The following is a 12,064-nucleotide window of genomic DNA, read 5'->3' as shown; positions in this document are numbered from 1 at the left end:
TAAGACTCTAGGAATGGCCCTACTAAGACACCTGGAGTGTCCCGCTCCCCCTGCCAGGTCATCCAAGATCAGTGGCCCCTGGACAAGCCCTTCACTTAAGGGTTATGGGCAGAGGTAACTGATAATCCTTGCAGCTACAACCAAGTATATAAGTTGTTTCTTTTATTATTTTTTTCTAATTTTATATATTTATTTTTGAGACAGGGTCTCAGTCTGTCGCCCAGGCTGGAGTGCGGTGGCGCAATCTCTGCTCACTGCAACCTGTACCTCCCGGGCTCAAGCGATCCTCCCACCTCAACCTCCCAAGTGGCTGGGAGGTGCGTGCCATCACACTCAGCTAATTTTTGTGTTTTTTGTACAGATGAGGTCTCACTGTATTGCCCAGGCTGGTCTCGAACTCCTGGGCTCAAGCGGTCCTCCCACCTCAGCCTCCTAAAGTGCTGTGAGGTTATAGGCAGGAGCCACCACACCCGGCCCTGTTTCTTCTTTTAGAGGGATTGAAGAATTAAAATTTAAATAATGTTTGTGAGGCATTCTGAGAAATGATGGCTTCCGATTATTTATTCTGGAAAAGTCAGAAGGCATGTAGAGTGCCTTGAACTCTCTGGTCCTGTTTGTGGGTCCTCCATTGCCTTAGAATCTCGAGTAAGGTGATGGACATAACCATGTGGGACCCAGCTCAGCTCTGGAGAGATGCTTATCAGATAATTAGGAAAGTCACTTGTTGCCTTTCTCCGCCAAGCAAGGAATTGGAATTACCACCACCCTCCCCTCCCCACCCATTACAGTTGTGCACTTGCCCTTGTTAGCAATTCTCTGAATATCATTGACGTCATTAGAGCTACATTAACAGAGCGAGGCAGACTCAGGTCTCCTTTGTACCTGTACTTGTGTTCTAATTCAGGTCCACCACGGGCTTTGCTGTCCCCTCTTGGAGCTGGGATTAATAGAGGTCACACCAAACACTTCGGACAGGGAGTTGGGAGACCCAGATTCTCCTTCCCTGGATGACATTCCTTTTCCTCTCTGAACTTCAGTGTTTTCATCTGTAAAATGGAACAGGGTCAGGGAACAGCCTAACCATAGAGAATGGTTTGCTTTGTTCTAAACTTTTGCTGTCTTGGGAGCTTATCTAGTTATTAGTTCCAAATTCTAGCCTTTTGGTTTTCTATGAGAGTTTGTATCTGACTAGGAGTTCCTTGAAGAGCCTGACTGAGCCTCACGAAGAGGCTCCTTCACAGTAAAATGGATCAGTGTTACCGCTGGAGGGTGTCCAGGTTCTTGGTGTTTTGAGCAATGAATTGGACAAAATGCGCAAAGCTAGGAAAGAATGAAGCAACAAAAGCAGATACTTACTGAAAATGAAAGTACACTCCACAGGGTGGGAGTGGGCTGAGCAGCCACTCAAGGGCCCAGATACAGATTCTTCTTGGGTCCAAATAACTTCTGGAGGTTTCCCATTGGCCAATTGGTGTTCACCCCATGTAAATGAAGTGCTGGCCGGCAATCAGTCTGATCAGTTGCAGAAAGCAACCAACCAGAGGCTGAAGTGAAGTTACAAAGGTCACACTCCTGTGCAAACATCTTGATTGGTTGTGGAAAGAAACCAATCAGAGGCTAAAGTGAAGTTACAAAGTTGCACTTCTATGCAAACGAAGACTTGGCCCTGCAATCAGTCTGATTGGTTGCAACCAATCAGAGGCTGAAGTTACAAAGTTTCACTTCTTTTTTTTTTTTTTTTTTTGAGACGGAGTCTCGCTCTGTAGCCCAGGCTGGAGTGCAGTGGCCGGATCTCAGCTCACTGCAAGCTCCGCCTCCCGGGTTTACGCCATTCTCCTGCCTCAGCCTTCCCGAGTAGCTGGGACTACAAGCGCCCGCCACCGCGCCCGGCTAGTTTTTTGTATTTTTTTTTTAGTAGAGACGGGGTTTCACCATGTTAGCCAGGATGGTCTCGATCTCCTGACCTCGTGATCCGCCCGTCTCGGCCTCCCAAAGTGCTGGGATTACAGGCTTGAGCCACCGCGCCCGGCCAAAGTTTCACTTCTATGCAAACATCTGATTGGTTGCAGAAGGCAACCAATTTCCCATCTGCAGGGCAGAAAAGATTGGGGTTTGCAAAGGAAGTAGCCGGTGGTCCTTTTGTTACTTAGGCATGGAAAGTGGGGGTTTTCCCTTCGATTTAGTTCTAGGAAGTCAGGGTGAATCGGCCTTCGGTTCCCTACCTGCAGACCCTATTCTTCTGCCTCAAGAGCACTGTCCCTCGGGCGTCAGCAGCCTGGTGGGTTGGGCATCGCTGGCATTTTCTTGTGCGTAAGGTAGTGGCTGAGAATTTTCTCTCTGGACTATGTCATGTCCTTACTGACACAGGGATAAAGAATTTACAGAAAAAGCGTGACCTGGGCTTTGAGAAATTTCATTTTGTGTTTCGAAAGAGTTCATTCTCTTGACTCTTTGTTGGTTCCTTGGGCTCAGGAAGGTTCTGCTCCGTTCTATTCCCAGAAGTTCTTGCTACTACTTCTGGGAGCAGGATCCCAGAAGGGAGTGTTTTCCAGCTGAGAACCTTGTCCAGTTGGTGACTTAGTCCAAAGAAGACTGGCTCACTTCATCTTTGCCAGAGACCCAAAAACTCTTTAGCTGCTGTTTTCTAAATAATATGTAATCTCTTTTCTTTCTTTCTTTTCTTTTTTTTTTTTTTTTTCTGAGACAGAGTCCCGCTCTGTCACACAGGCTGGAGCACAGTGGTGCAATCTTGGCTCACTGCAACCTCCACCTCCCGGGTTCAAGCAATTCTCCTGCCTCAGCCTCCCACATAGCTGTGATTACAGGTGCCCGTCACCACACCCAGCTAATTTTTGTACTTTAGTAGAGACGGGGTTTCACCATGTTGGCCAGGCTGGTCTCGAGCTCCTGACCTCAGGGGATACGCCTGCCTCAGCCTCCCAAAGTGCTAGGATTATAGGTGTGAGCCACTGCGCCCCACCTAGCTGCTGTTTTCTAAATAACCTGTAATCTCTTTTCCAAAAGTCAAATTTGCACCTCAATTTTTCCCTAGTGAAATTTTCCAACTGGGCAGCCACTTTAAAACATTGCTTGGTTTCTTTCTCCGCAGTTACGTTCTGTGTGAATTTCCCGTAGAAAAAGAGACCGTTTTTCTCATCAATGTTTCCTCTTTACCTGAGCCGACCTTGTCCATGTACATGTGCAAATTTTATAGAATTTCGATCACAGCATAGGTATTCTGCCTTTCTCGCTTAATGTTATGATTCTTATTATTACCGTAAGCATTTTCCTATATTGGTGATATTCTTCACAATTTTTATTTCTGGCCAGAGAATTGAAGTTTGCAGTTTAAATTGATGAATGGCGGGAGCAAAGAATGTTTGATGTTTTCTGTAATACTAAAAGTCAATCAAAATACATCTACATTCCACATAGATCACTTTCACCCACCGCCTCCCAGGTATTTCTTACAAATGCTGTGATCTGCCAGATCTAACAAGTTACTTGCAAAGCAGGAATGGTGCTCGGAGCACTCTCCCTGTGTTTTGAAGTCTGATTATTGCTCAGATGCAATCATTCTGTGGCTGAGGCTTACAGGAAGGGCCCGGTCAATAGCAATGATGCATTTACTGACAGTCACTCAGTCGGGGGAGTCAGGATGCCTTAACTGTCTGCATACTTCAGGCCTTAATCCAGTGGAACCCAGAAACATTAGTAGGGTGCAGTAAGTTCTGCTAGTTGCAAGAGACAGCAACTCACACTGTCACAGGAAAAAGGAGGAAGCCCTTGGGAATAATGCAACAGGCATTCCAGCTATGTGCCGCACAGCCCTGCTCCTGGATCACAGGGCGAGCCGCCAAGCTGGCCCCAGGAGCAGCGGAGCCAACCCAGGAGTGACAGGCATTTGACCAAACCAGCTCCCACCTGCTTCCCCTTTCTGAAGTTTTATTTATTTGTGCATTTCCTCGTTGCTTATCTCTGGGTCTCATTAGAGTGACAGCTCTGTGAGGATAGGGCTTTGCATTGTGGCTCTTTGCCCAGAGCCTGGCATGCAGCAGGTGGGGCATACTGAATGACTGAAGGAGTCAATGGACCCAAATTCCCACCACTCTCACTGGGTCCTCAGCAGCAGAGTTCACCAAGGGTTGCATTGGTGACTCTTAGAGCTTTGTCCGTGGTCCAGGTCTCACTCTTGAGTGCCAGGCTGCATATCCGACTGCCGCCTGGACTTTCCCATTGGGATGACTGGCGGGCACCCCACCCGATGTGTCTGGCAGAAGCCGTCTTCTTACTGCCTGCCTTCTTTTGGTGGGTAGCATCACCTCCCACCTTGCTGCTCATGTTCTGAGCTTTTTGCTTTTCCTGAGACGGGGTCTCACTCTGCCACCCAGGCTGGAGTGTGATGGTATGATCTCAGCACACTGCAACCTCTGCCTTCTGGGTTCAAGCAGTTCTCATGCCTCAGCCTCCCAAGTAGCTGGGATTACAGGCATGCGCCACCACACCTGGCTAATTTTTGTATTTTTAGTAGAGATGAGGTTTCACCATGTTGGCCAGGCTGGTCTCAAACTCCTGACCTCAGATGATCCACTCGCCTCGGCCCCCGAAAGTGCTGGGATTACAGGCATGAGCCACCATTCCTGGCCTGTGTTCTGAGCATCTTGTCACCAACTCTGGCCATCCGACCTCTAGGATGTGTCTCAAATCCTGCCACTTCCCTTCACCCCAACTCCTGCCCTACAGTCTGCAGTTCACATTGATGTGAGTCTAAGTGCTTGTAGGGCGGCCAGACTCTTCCTGGCTAATCGCCACCAACCCCTCTGGATTAACCTGTTGAGATGCCGCTTCCTGACAGAGGCCTTCCTGGCCTCCCCAGCAGGTTTAGGGGACCCTTCCTGTGCACACACACACCCTGGCCTGGGACCCTGCCCTTCAGTCCATCGTAATTCCATGGTAACTGTTTGGCCAAGAGACTGGTTCAGTATAGTTTTGTTGCTAATTATTTCCTTTGTGTCCACCCCAGTGCCTGCCATGTGGCAGAAACTCCATAAATATTGCTAAACGAATGCAGAAATTAATGAATCAAATTATTTCTTCAAAATGCTGAGTGTTTTTTGGTCTCAGGCTCCTACTGTTCCCAGTGAATCACCCTTCCGAGGTTAAAGCTTCCCAGTGAGGGCGAGCACTGCAGAGCGCTAAGACAAGTCAATTGCAGGAGAACAGAATGTATCTTTTATTGAGTTGTAGCAGTTTAATAGCTCTCTGAACTCTCATTTTACTTTCGTGTCACTCTATAAAGATTTACATGCCTGCATAGACAGTTATACGGCACTTAGCATTCAGGGTTGCCCAAACCAGCACATGCGCATCTGAGGCCTTCGGCTTTGGGGCGGGTCCTTGGTGGCTGGGATCTGTGTTTGATTTACCACAGGTCCCATCAGCGCCCCAAGCCCAGCACACAGGGTAGGATCTCCCTCCACCCCAGCTCATCCCCCACCATCCCCACCCGCCCACTTCTCCTTCGGTGTTCTGGCTCCTCCCGTGTTCTGGCTCCTCCCTCTTCTTCATCTTCCACCTTCTGTAATTTCCTTCACATTAAAGACACTAAGGCCGGGTGTGGTGGTTCACGCCTGTAACCCCAGCACTTTGGGAGGTCAAAGCAGGCAGATCACCTGAGATCAGGACTTTGTGACCAGCCTAGCCAACATGGTGAAACCTCGTCTCTACTAAAAAAATACAAGACATTAGCTGGACGTGGTGGCGGGCACCTGTAATCCCAGCTACTTGGGAGGCTGAGGCAGGACAGTCGGTTGAACCCGGGAGGTGGAGGTTGCAGTAAGCCGAGATTGTACTACTGCACTCCAGCCTGGGTGACAAAGCAAAACTGTCTAAAAAATAAATTAAATTAAAAAAAAAATAAAGATGGCTGGGCAGGGTGGCTCACACCTGTTATCCCAGCACTTTGGGATAACAGGTGGGAGGCAGTCAGATCACGAGGTCAGGAGATCAAGACCATCCTGGCTAACATGGTGAAAACCCATCTCTACTAAAAATACAAACAATTAGCCAGGCATGGTTACGGGCGCCTGTGGTCTCAGCTACTCAGGAGGTTGAGGCAGGAGAATGGCATGAACCCGGGAGGCGGAGCTTGCAGTGAGCCGAGATCGCGCCACTGCACTCCAGCCTGGGAGACAGAGCGGGACACCATCTCAAAAAATAAAAATAAAGACACCAAATAAGCATTTAGCGATACAGTAGCATTGAACCATCATGGTCCTCATGCACCCTCTGAGCAGGTTTGATAGTTCAGACCTTGATGTTTCTGTTGTTTTCATTTGCCACCAGATTGCTTCTCATTCCTTAGTCAGTTTCATGAGTATTATCAGACTCATCTCCCTGGGTATTACTCGGGTCAGTGCCTGAGACCCCAGAACCCCTCATCCCCCCACCATACCCCCGGGGCATCAAGAACTAGGCTGAGCCCCAGGGATATAATAGCCAGCTCAGTTCCTGCCCTCGGACTATAGAGCCTGGTGGGAATATGGGCATTAAAAAGTAATTGCAACCAGGTGCAGTGGCTCACACCTGCAATCCCAGCACTTTGGGAGGCTGAGGCAGCTGAATTACCTGAATTACTTGAGCCCAGGGGTTGAAGACCAGCCTGGGCAACACGGTAAAATCCGTCTCTACCAAACATACAAAAATTAGCTGGGCATGGTGGCGTACGCCTGTAGTCCCAGCTGCTCAGGAGGCTGCAGTGGGAGGATCACCTGAGCCCGGGAGGTCAAAGCTGCAATGAGCCGAGATCATGCCACTGCACTTCAGCCTGAGTGACAGAGTGGGACCCTGTCAAATTAAAAAAAAAAAAAAATTAAAAAATTTAAAAAAAGAAGAAGAAAAAGTAATTGCACAAATAACAACTGAGTTTGAGGTGTGATAAGCAAAGCCCAACGGGCAATGAGATTATAGAATAAGGTGAATCAAGCAGGACAGAGGCAGCTGCCCTAAGGTGGCACCAACTGAGGCCAGGAGAAGAAGCCACAGGAGGCAGTTTTCTGACCAGAGAAAGCAGCAGCAGGGAGGAGCTGGGACGGGAAGAAGACTAGCAGATGGAGAGAATGTCGGGTCAATGGGGCTTAGTGCGCAGAAGAGGAAAAGGACCCAGGAGCAGCCAAGCCCTACAGCAGCCAGATGGAGACACTGAAATAGTCAGCGGGGCTGTGAATAATGACTCTGGGGATCAGGCGCAGTGGCTCACTCCTGTAATCAGTGTACTTTGGGAGGCTGAGGCAGGAGGAGTATTTGAGGCCAGGAGTTCAAGACCAGCCTGGGCAACATAGCAAGACCCCCATCTCTTAAAAAAAAAAAAAAGAGATAAGTAAAATATGCAGCCTCTGTCTCTAGTTCGAGACCAGCCTAGCAACATAGCAAGACCGCCCCCACCTCTTTAAAAAAAAAAAAAAAAAAAAAACAAGTAAAATAGCCTCTGTCCCTTACTGTAATGAAACGAGAAATAAATGTCTGTGCTCTTAAAATGTGACGCTCTCAGATAGCTGGGAATATTCTGGAATGACCACTTCTAACAGGCTCTTCCAGCATAGCTGGAATTTTACTGAGTTCTGAGCAAAATTATGACAGTATGCATAATTCGTCAGTAATTAACCTTGTGTGGGTGACTTGCTCTTGCTTCTTGATACTTTTCATTTTTTTTTTCTACAATAAGTATGTATTTATTTCTACAATGGTGGAGAGCATAAATTAGTAAAATATTCAAGTTGCAATCTTAGTTTCTGAATAGGCCTTATTAATGTATTGCAGATAAGAACTTAGTCAAGTAGTTGTAGGATAAAACACAAATGTGACTGTTCTGTTCCAGAAACATCTTAGTAATGGTTTTGGGGATTTTTGTTTGTTTTTTATATTTTAGCAGCGGGGTCTCTGTTGCCCAACCTGGAGTGCACTGGTACCATCATAGCTCACTTAACAGCCTCCTGGTTCAAGCGATCCTCCTGCCTCAGCCTCCTGAGTAGTGGGGACTACAGGCACATGCCACTACACCTGGCTAATTTTTAATTTTTTTGTAGAGATGGAGTCTTGCTGTGTTGCCGAGGCTGGTCTCAAACTCCTAGGTTCAAGCAATCCTCCCGCTTCGGCCTCCCAAAGTGCTGAGATTACAGGCATGAGCCACCACACCCAGCCTAGTAATTGGTGTATTTTAAAGAGTTCCTAGGTCGAAGAAAAAGACTAGGCACTACAGAACCTCTCTGCTTTGGTTGCAAAGTTCACTGGAAGCATCTCTTTGCAAGTTGTCCTTGCCTCTGTCTCTGACCTGCTATCAGAACCGTATTTTACTGCTTGCTGAGATGCAGTTTAGTTCCTACGGACACAACCCCTTCACACATAAAGGCAGTGCCTGGAAGGGTTTATTTTAAGATTTAAATCTTAGGAAGCACATTACCAGTGATATAAAATATTCATTGACTCATGAAACACTGCTAGAAGTCGTTGTTTCGTGACTGACTTGTCTGCCTTTATCTCCATAGGTTAACTGGTCTGCCTTTGTGAAAAGTAGATGTAGGTTTTTCGGAAGTACTAAAAGAGAGCTGGCTGGAAAGAGTGCATTTGTAGGCCATTCCATTTTCAGAGCCTGCTCCCAAATGCCCATGCTCTGAGGTCCCCCCCACCGGGGGAAGTTTCATTTTGAATGTAGGAAAACCATCTCTCCTGGTGACTATCCTTGTCGGCCTAGCATCTGAGAATCTAGAAATAAAATGGAATGTCATCATTTTTGAGAACTGCTTTTTAATGCTCCTCCAGGAGAATAAAATAGCAATCTGGTTCTTGGTGCCTGCTACTTTCAAGTGAGGACACATTACAGGTTAAAATTAGAAAACACTGTTCTTTTATACTTCTTTCTCCGCTGCCTGCCCCTCACTCAAGGATCCCACATTAAGACTCCTGGAAAAAAAGGTGAAGAAATTGACCCGGCATGATGGCTCACGCCTATAATCCCAGCACTTTGGGAGGCCGAGGCGGGCGGATCACCTGAGGTCAGGAGTTCAAGACCAGTGTGACATACATGGTGAAACCCCGTCTCTACTAAAAAATAGAAAAATTGGCCTAGCATGGTGGCGTGCACCTATTATCTCAGCTACTTGGGATGCTGAGTCATGAGAATCACTTGAACCTGGGAGGCGGAAGTGCCACTGCACTCTAGCCTGGGCAACAGAGTGAGACTCTGAAAAAAAAAAAAAAACAAAAGTGACAAAATCTTATTTCGTTAGAAATAGCCCCTGGTTTTCATGCCAAGACGTTCATCAATGTGCCACTTGGTAGCCTTCTCGATAGAAATGTGGCCGTTGCAGCCTGATTCTGTACGGTGACTCCAGTCCACATATTCCAGGTCTCCTGGTGTTGGCAAACAAGGCCTGGTACCCAGGGCCCCTCCGGAGAGCTCCCTGTAACTTCAGTAGTGGGAGACCTGCAGGATCCCTTTACAGATCCTCAGTTTGCCTTCAGAAAACATTTTCATTCTTGTGATTAAGAAGCAATCACAGGCCCCAAACAAAACAGGACAGAAAGAGGAACTGGGTCTGGAAGAACAAAGCCCTGTGGGTGGCGAATAATGTGCTGACTCCTGTCCAGGATACAGGTCCCTGGCCCCAAGCTGGTCCTGAAACAGCCTCAGGGGACGAGTCTATATGCTCTGTCCCAGTTTCACTCAGGCCCCGGCATTAGGGAAATTGGAAACCAGGCATGGAAGCAGCGTCCCTACCTTCCTCGGCCAGGTTCACAAACCTGGGGCCCAATCCGCCTCTCCATGTAGGACACTGTATGTTTGCAGGCTGAGGAATTAGCAGGCATGACAAGATGGGTGTTGGACCCGGCACCAGCAGATTTTGCCGGCTGCTGTCACTCCCAAGGCTTTCCCTTCTCCATCCATCCTCACCCGGTCCCTCGACACAGCACTAGAGGGAGAACACCCTGGATGTGACTTGGGGACTCCTCCTCGATGTGCTTGTGTGGAGAGTGGAGAGGTGCGTCGTTTGTGCCCCGCTTTGCCGTGACCGGGGTGGTCCTGGCACGCCGGGTATCTAGACAGCTTTTCATCAGTCGCTCATCAGCATGCTAATTGCCGTATGACTAATTATGCCCTGAATTCCAGTTGATTTTCTTAATGAGACAGCTGGGTTAATTATGTAATCGTATGATTACATTAGCCTAGAGTGCCCTGGCGAAAAGTAGCGTCTGCCGCACTGTGATGTCATCGCGGGGACGGTGCTTACAAGGGGGACATTCATCCTCAGGCTGGTGGCAGGGGACGGCCCCCGTCACCCGCAGAGCACACTGTGCAAACATCGGCCTCGTGTCTATTAAGATTGGCCTTTTCAGCCCTCACAACCTGCAAGAAAAGCAGTTCACCAGCAGTCTCCTCGCCACCCTGCGCCCTCTCCACGCCCCCAGCCAAATCCCAAACCCGCCTGCAGCCCTCGGCAGCTCTTCTGACATCCAACCATGTGTCCTTTCTTCTCACAGGACCTCTCTGTACCAAGGCTGTTAGACTTTATCAGGGCATGCTAGCACTTCCTTTGCAGTGATCCTAAGAACTCAAAGCAAAATGTTTGCATTTAAGTCTCACAGCGACTTAGTTTACGATAACATATAAACAAGCCCTCCACTGGCCCCGACCTTAGATCCCACTGCGCACCCCAGATATGCTGTTTCATTCCGTCTTTCCTCCCTGATCTCTAACATACATCATACTTACTAAGAAAAATACATGACTGATACCTTCTGGTTTCTGGCCACTTCGCTACTCCCCATCACAGCAGAACTTCCCTGGAGGGTGACTACCTGCCGAATCCACTTCTTCACCTATTTACACTCTTCCTCCTTAGACTTCTGTGGCCTTCTCCTCTTCCTCTGCCAGGGCTCTAAATGTTGGAGTACGCCAGAACGTTATTCTTAGCCTTTTCATTTACATTCTCTCCCTAGGTGACTTCTAAAACTCCACATGACCAAAAGAGAATGATCAGTTCCCCCGACATGCTCCCAAGACAGTTCAGTGGCATCACCATTCACGCAGGTGCTTTGCCCACTGATGTGGTTTGGCTCTGTGTCCCCACCCAAATCTCGCCTCGAATTGTAATCCCCACATGTCGAGGGAGGGAAGTGATTGGATCATGGGGCAGTTTTCCCCCGGCTGTTCTCATGATAGTGAGTTCTCGTGAGATCCAATGGTTTTATAAGTGTTTGGAAGTTCCACCTTCACTCTTCTCTCTCCTGACGCTTTGTGAAGAAGGTGCTTGCTTCTCCTTTGCCTTCCACCATGATTGTAAGTTTCCTGAGGCCTCCCCAGCCATGTGGAACTGTGAGTCCATTAAACCTGTTTGCTTTATAAATTACTCAGTCTAAAGTATTTCTTTTTTTTTTTTGAGACAGAGTCTCGCCATCGCCCAAACTGGAGTGCAGTGGCACAATCGCGGCTCGCTGCAACCTCCTCCTCCTGGGTTCAAGCAATTCTTCTGCCTCAGCCTCCCAAGTAGCTGGGATTACAGGTGCCTGCCCCCATGCCCAGTTAATTTTTGTATTTTTAGTAGAGACAGAGTTTCACCATGTTGGCCAGGCTGATCTCAATCGCCTGACCTCAGGTGATCCACCCGCCTCAGCCTTCCGAAGTGTTGGGATTACAGGCATGAGCCACCGCGCCCGGCCCAGGTATTTCTTTATAGCAGTGTGAAAACAGACTAATACAGCCACAATGCACAAGTCAGCCTGGGTTCCCTTCTTTCTTTCACACCCAGTAGCCAGGCTGTTAGTAGGCCCTAGTGAGCCAGCAGCCTCCAGAATATATCCCAAATTCGGCCACCTACCCTTCAGCCACTGCCACCTAATCCAAGCCACCAGTCTCTGTCACCTCACTACACTCACACCTCCACCTAACGTCCTTTGCACAGCAGGCAGACAGGTCTAAGTCAGTGGCCTCCAAACTACTTTTGCTTATGCACCGCAAGAGTAAAAAAGTTTGAATTGGGCCAGGCACGGTGACTTACGCCTGTAATCC

The 12,064-nt window shown here is 48.3% G+C and overlaps 1 protein-coding gene across 8 annotated transcripts in view; it reads left to right on the top strand.

The window, feature by feature from the left end:
• Positions 1-12,064, top strand: part of CUX1 (cut like homeobox 1) — a 472,214-nt gene that overhangs the window by 258,052 nt on the left and 202,098 nt on the right. The window lies entirely within an intron of this gene.

This window comes from Theropithecus gelada, chromosome 3 (assembly GCF_003255815.1).
Source record: "Theropithecus gelada isolate Dixy chromosome 3, Tgel_1.0, whole genome shotgun sequence".
NCBI lineage: Eukaryota > Metazoa > Chordata > Mammalia > Primates > Cercopithecidae > Theropithecus > Theropithecus gelada.
Note: the sequence above shows the minus strand (reverse complement) of the source record. Positions and strands in the feature narration are given on the sequence as shown.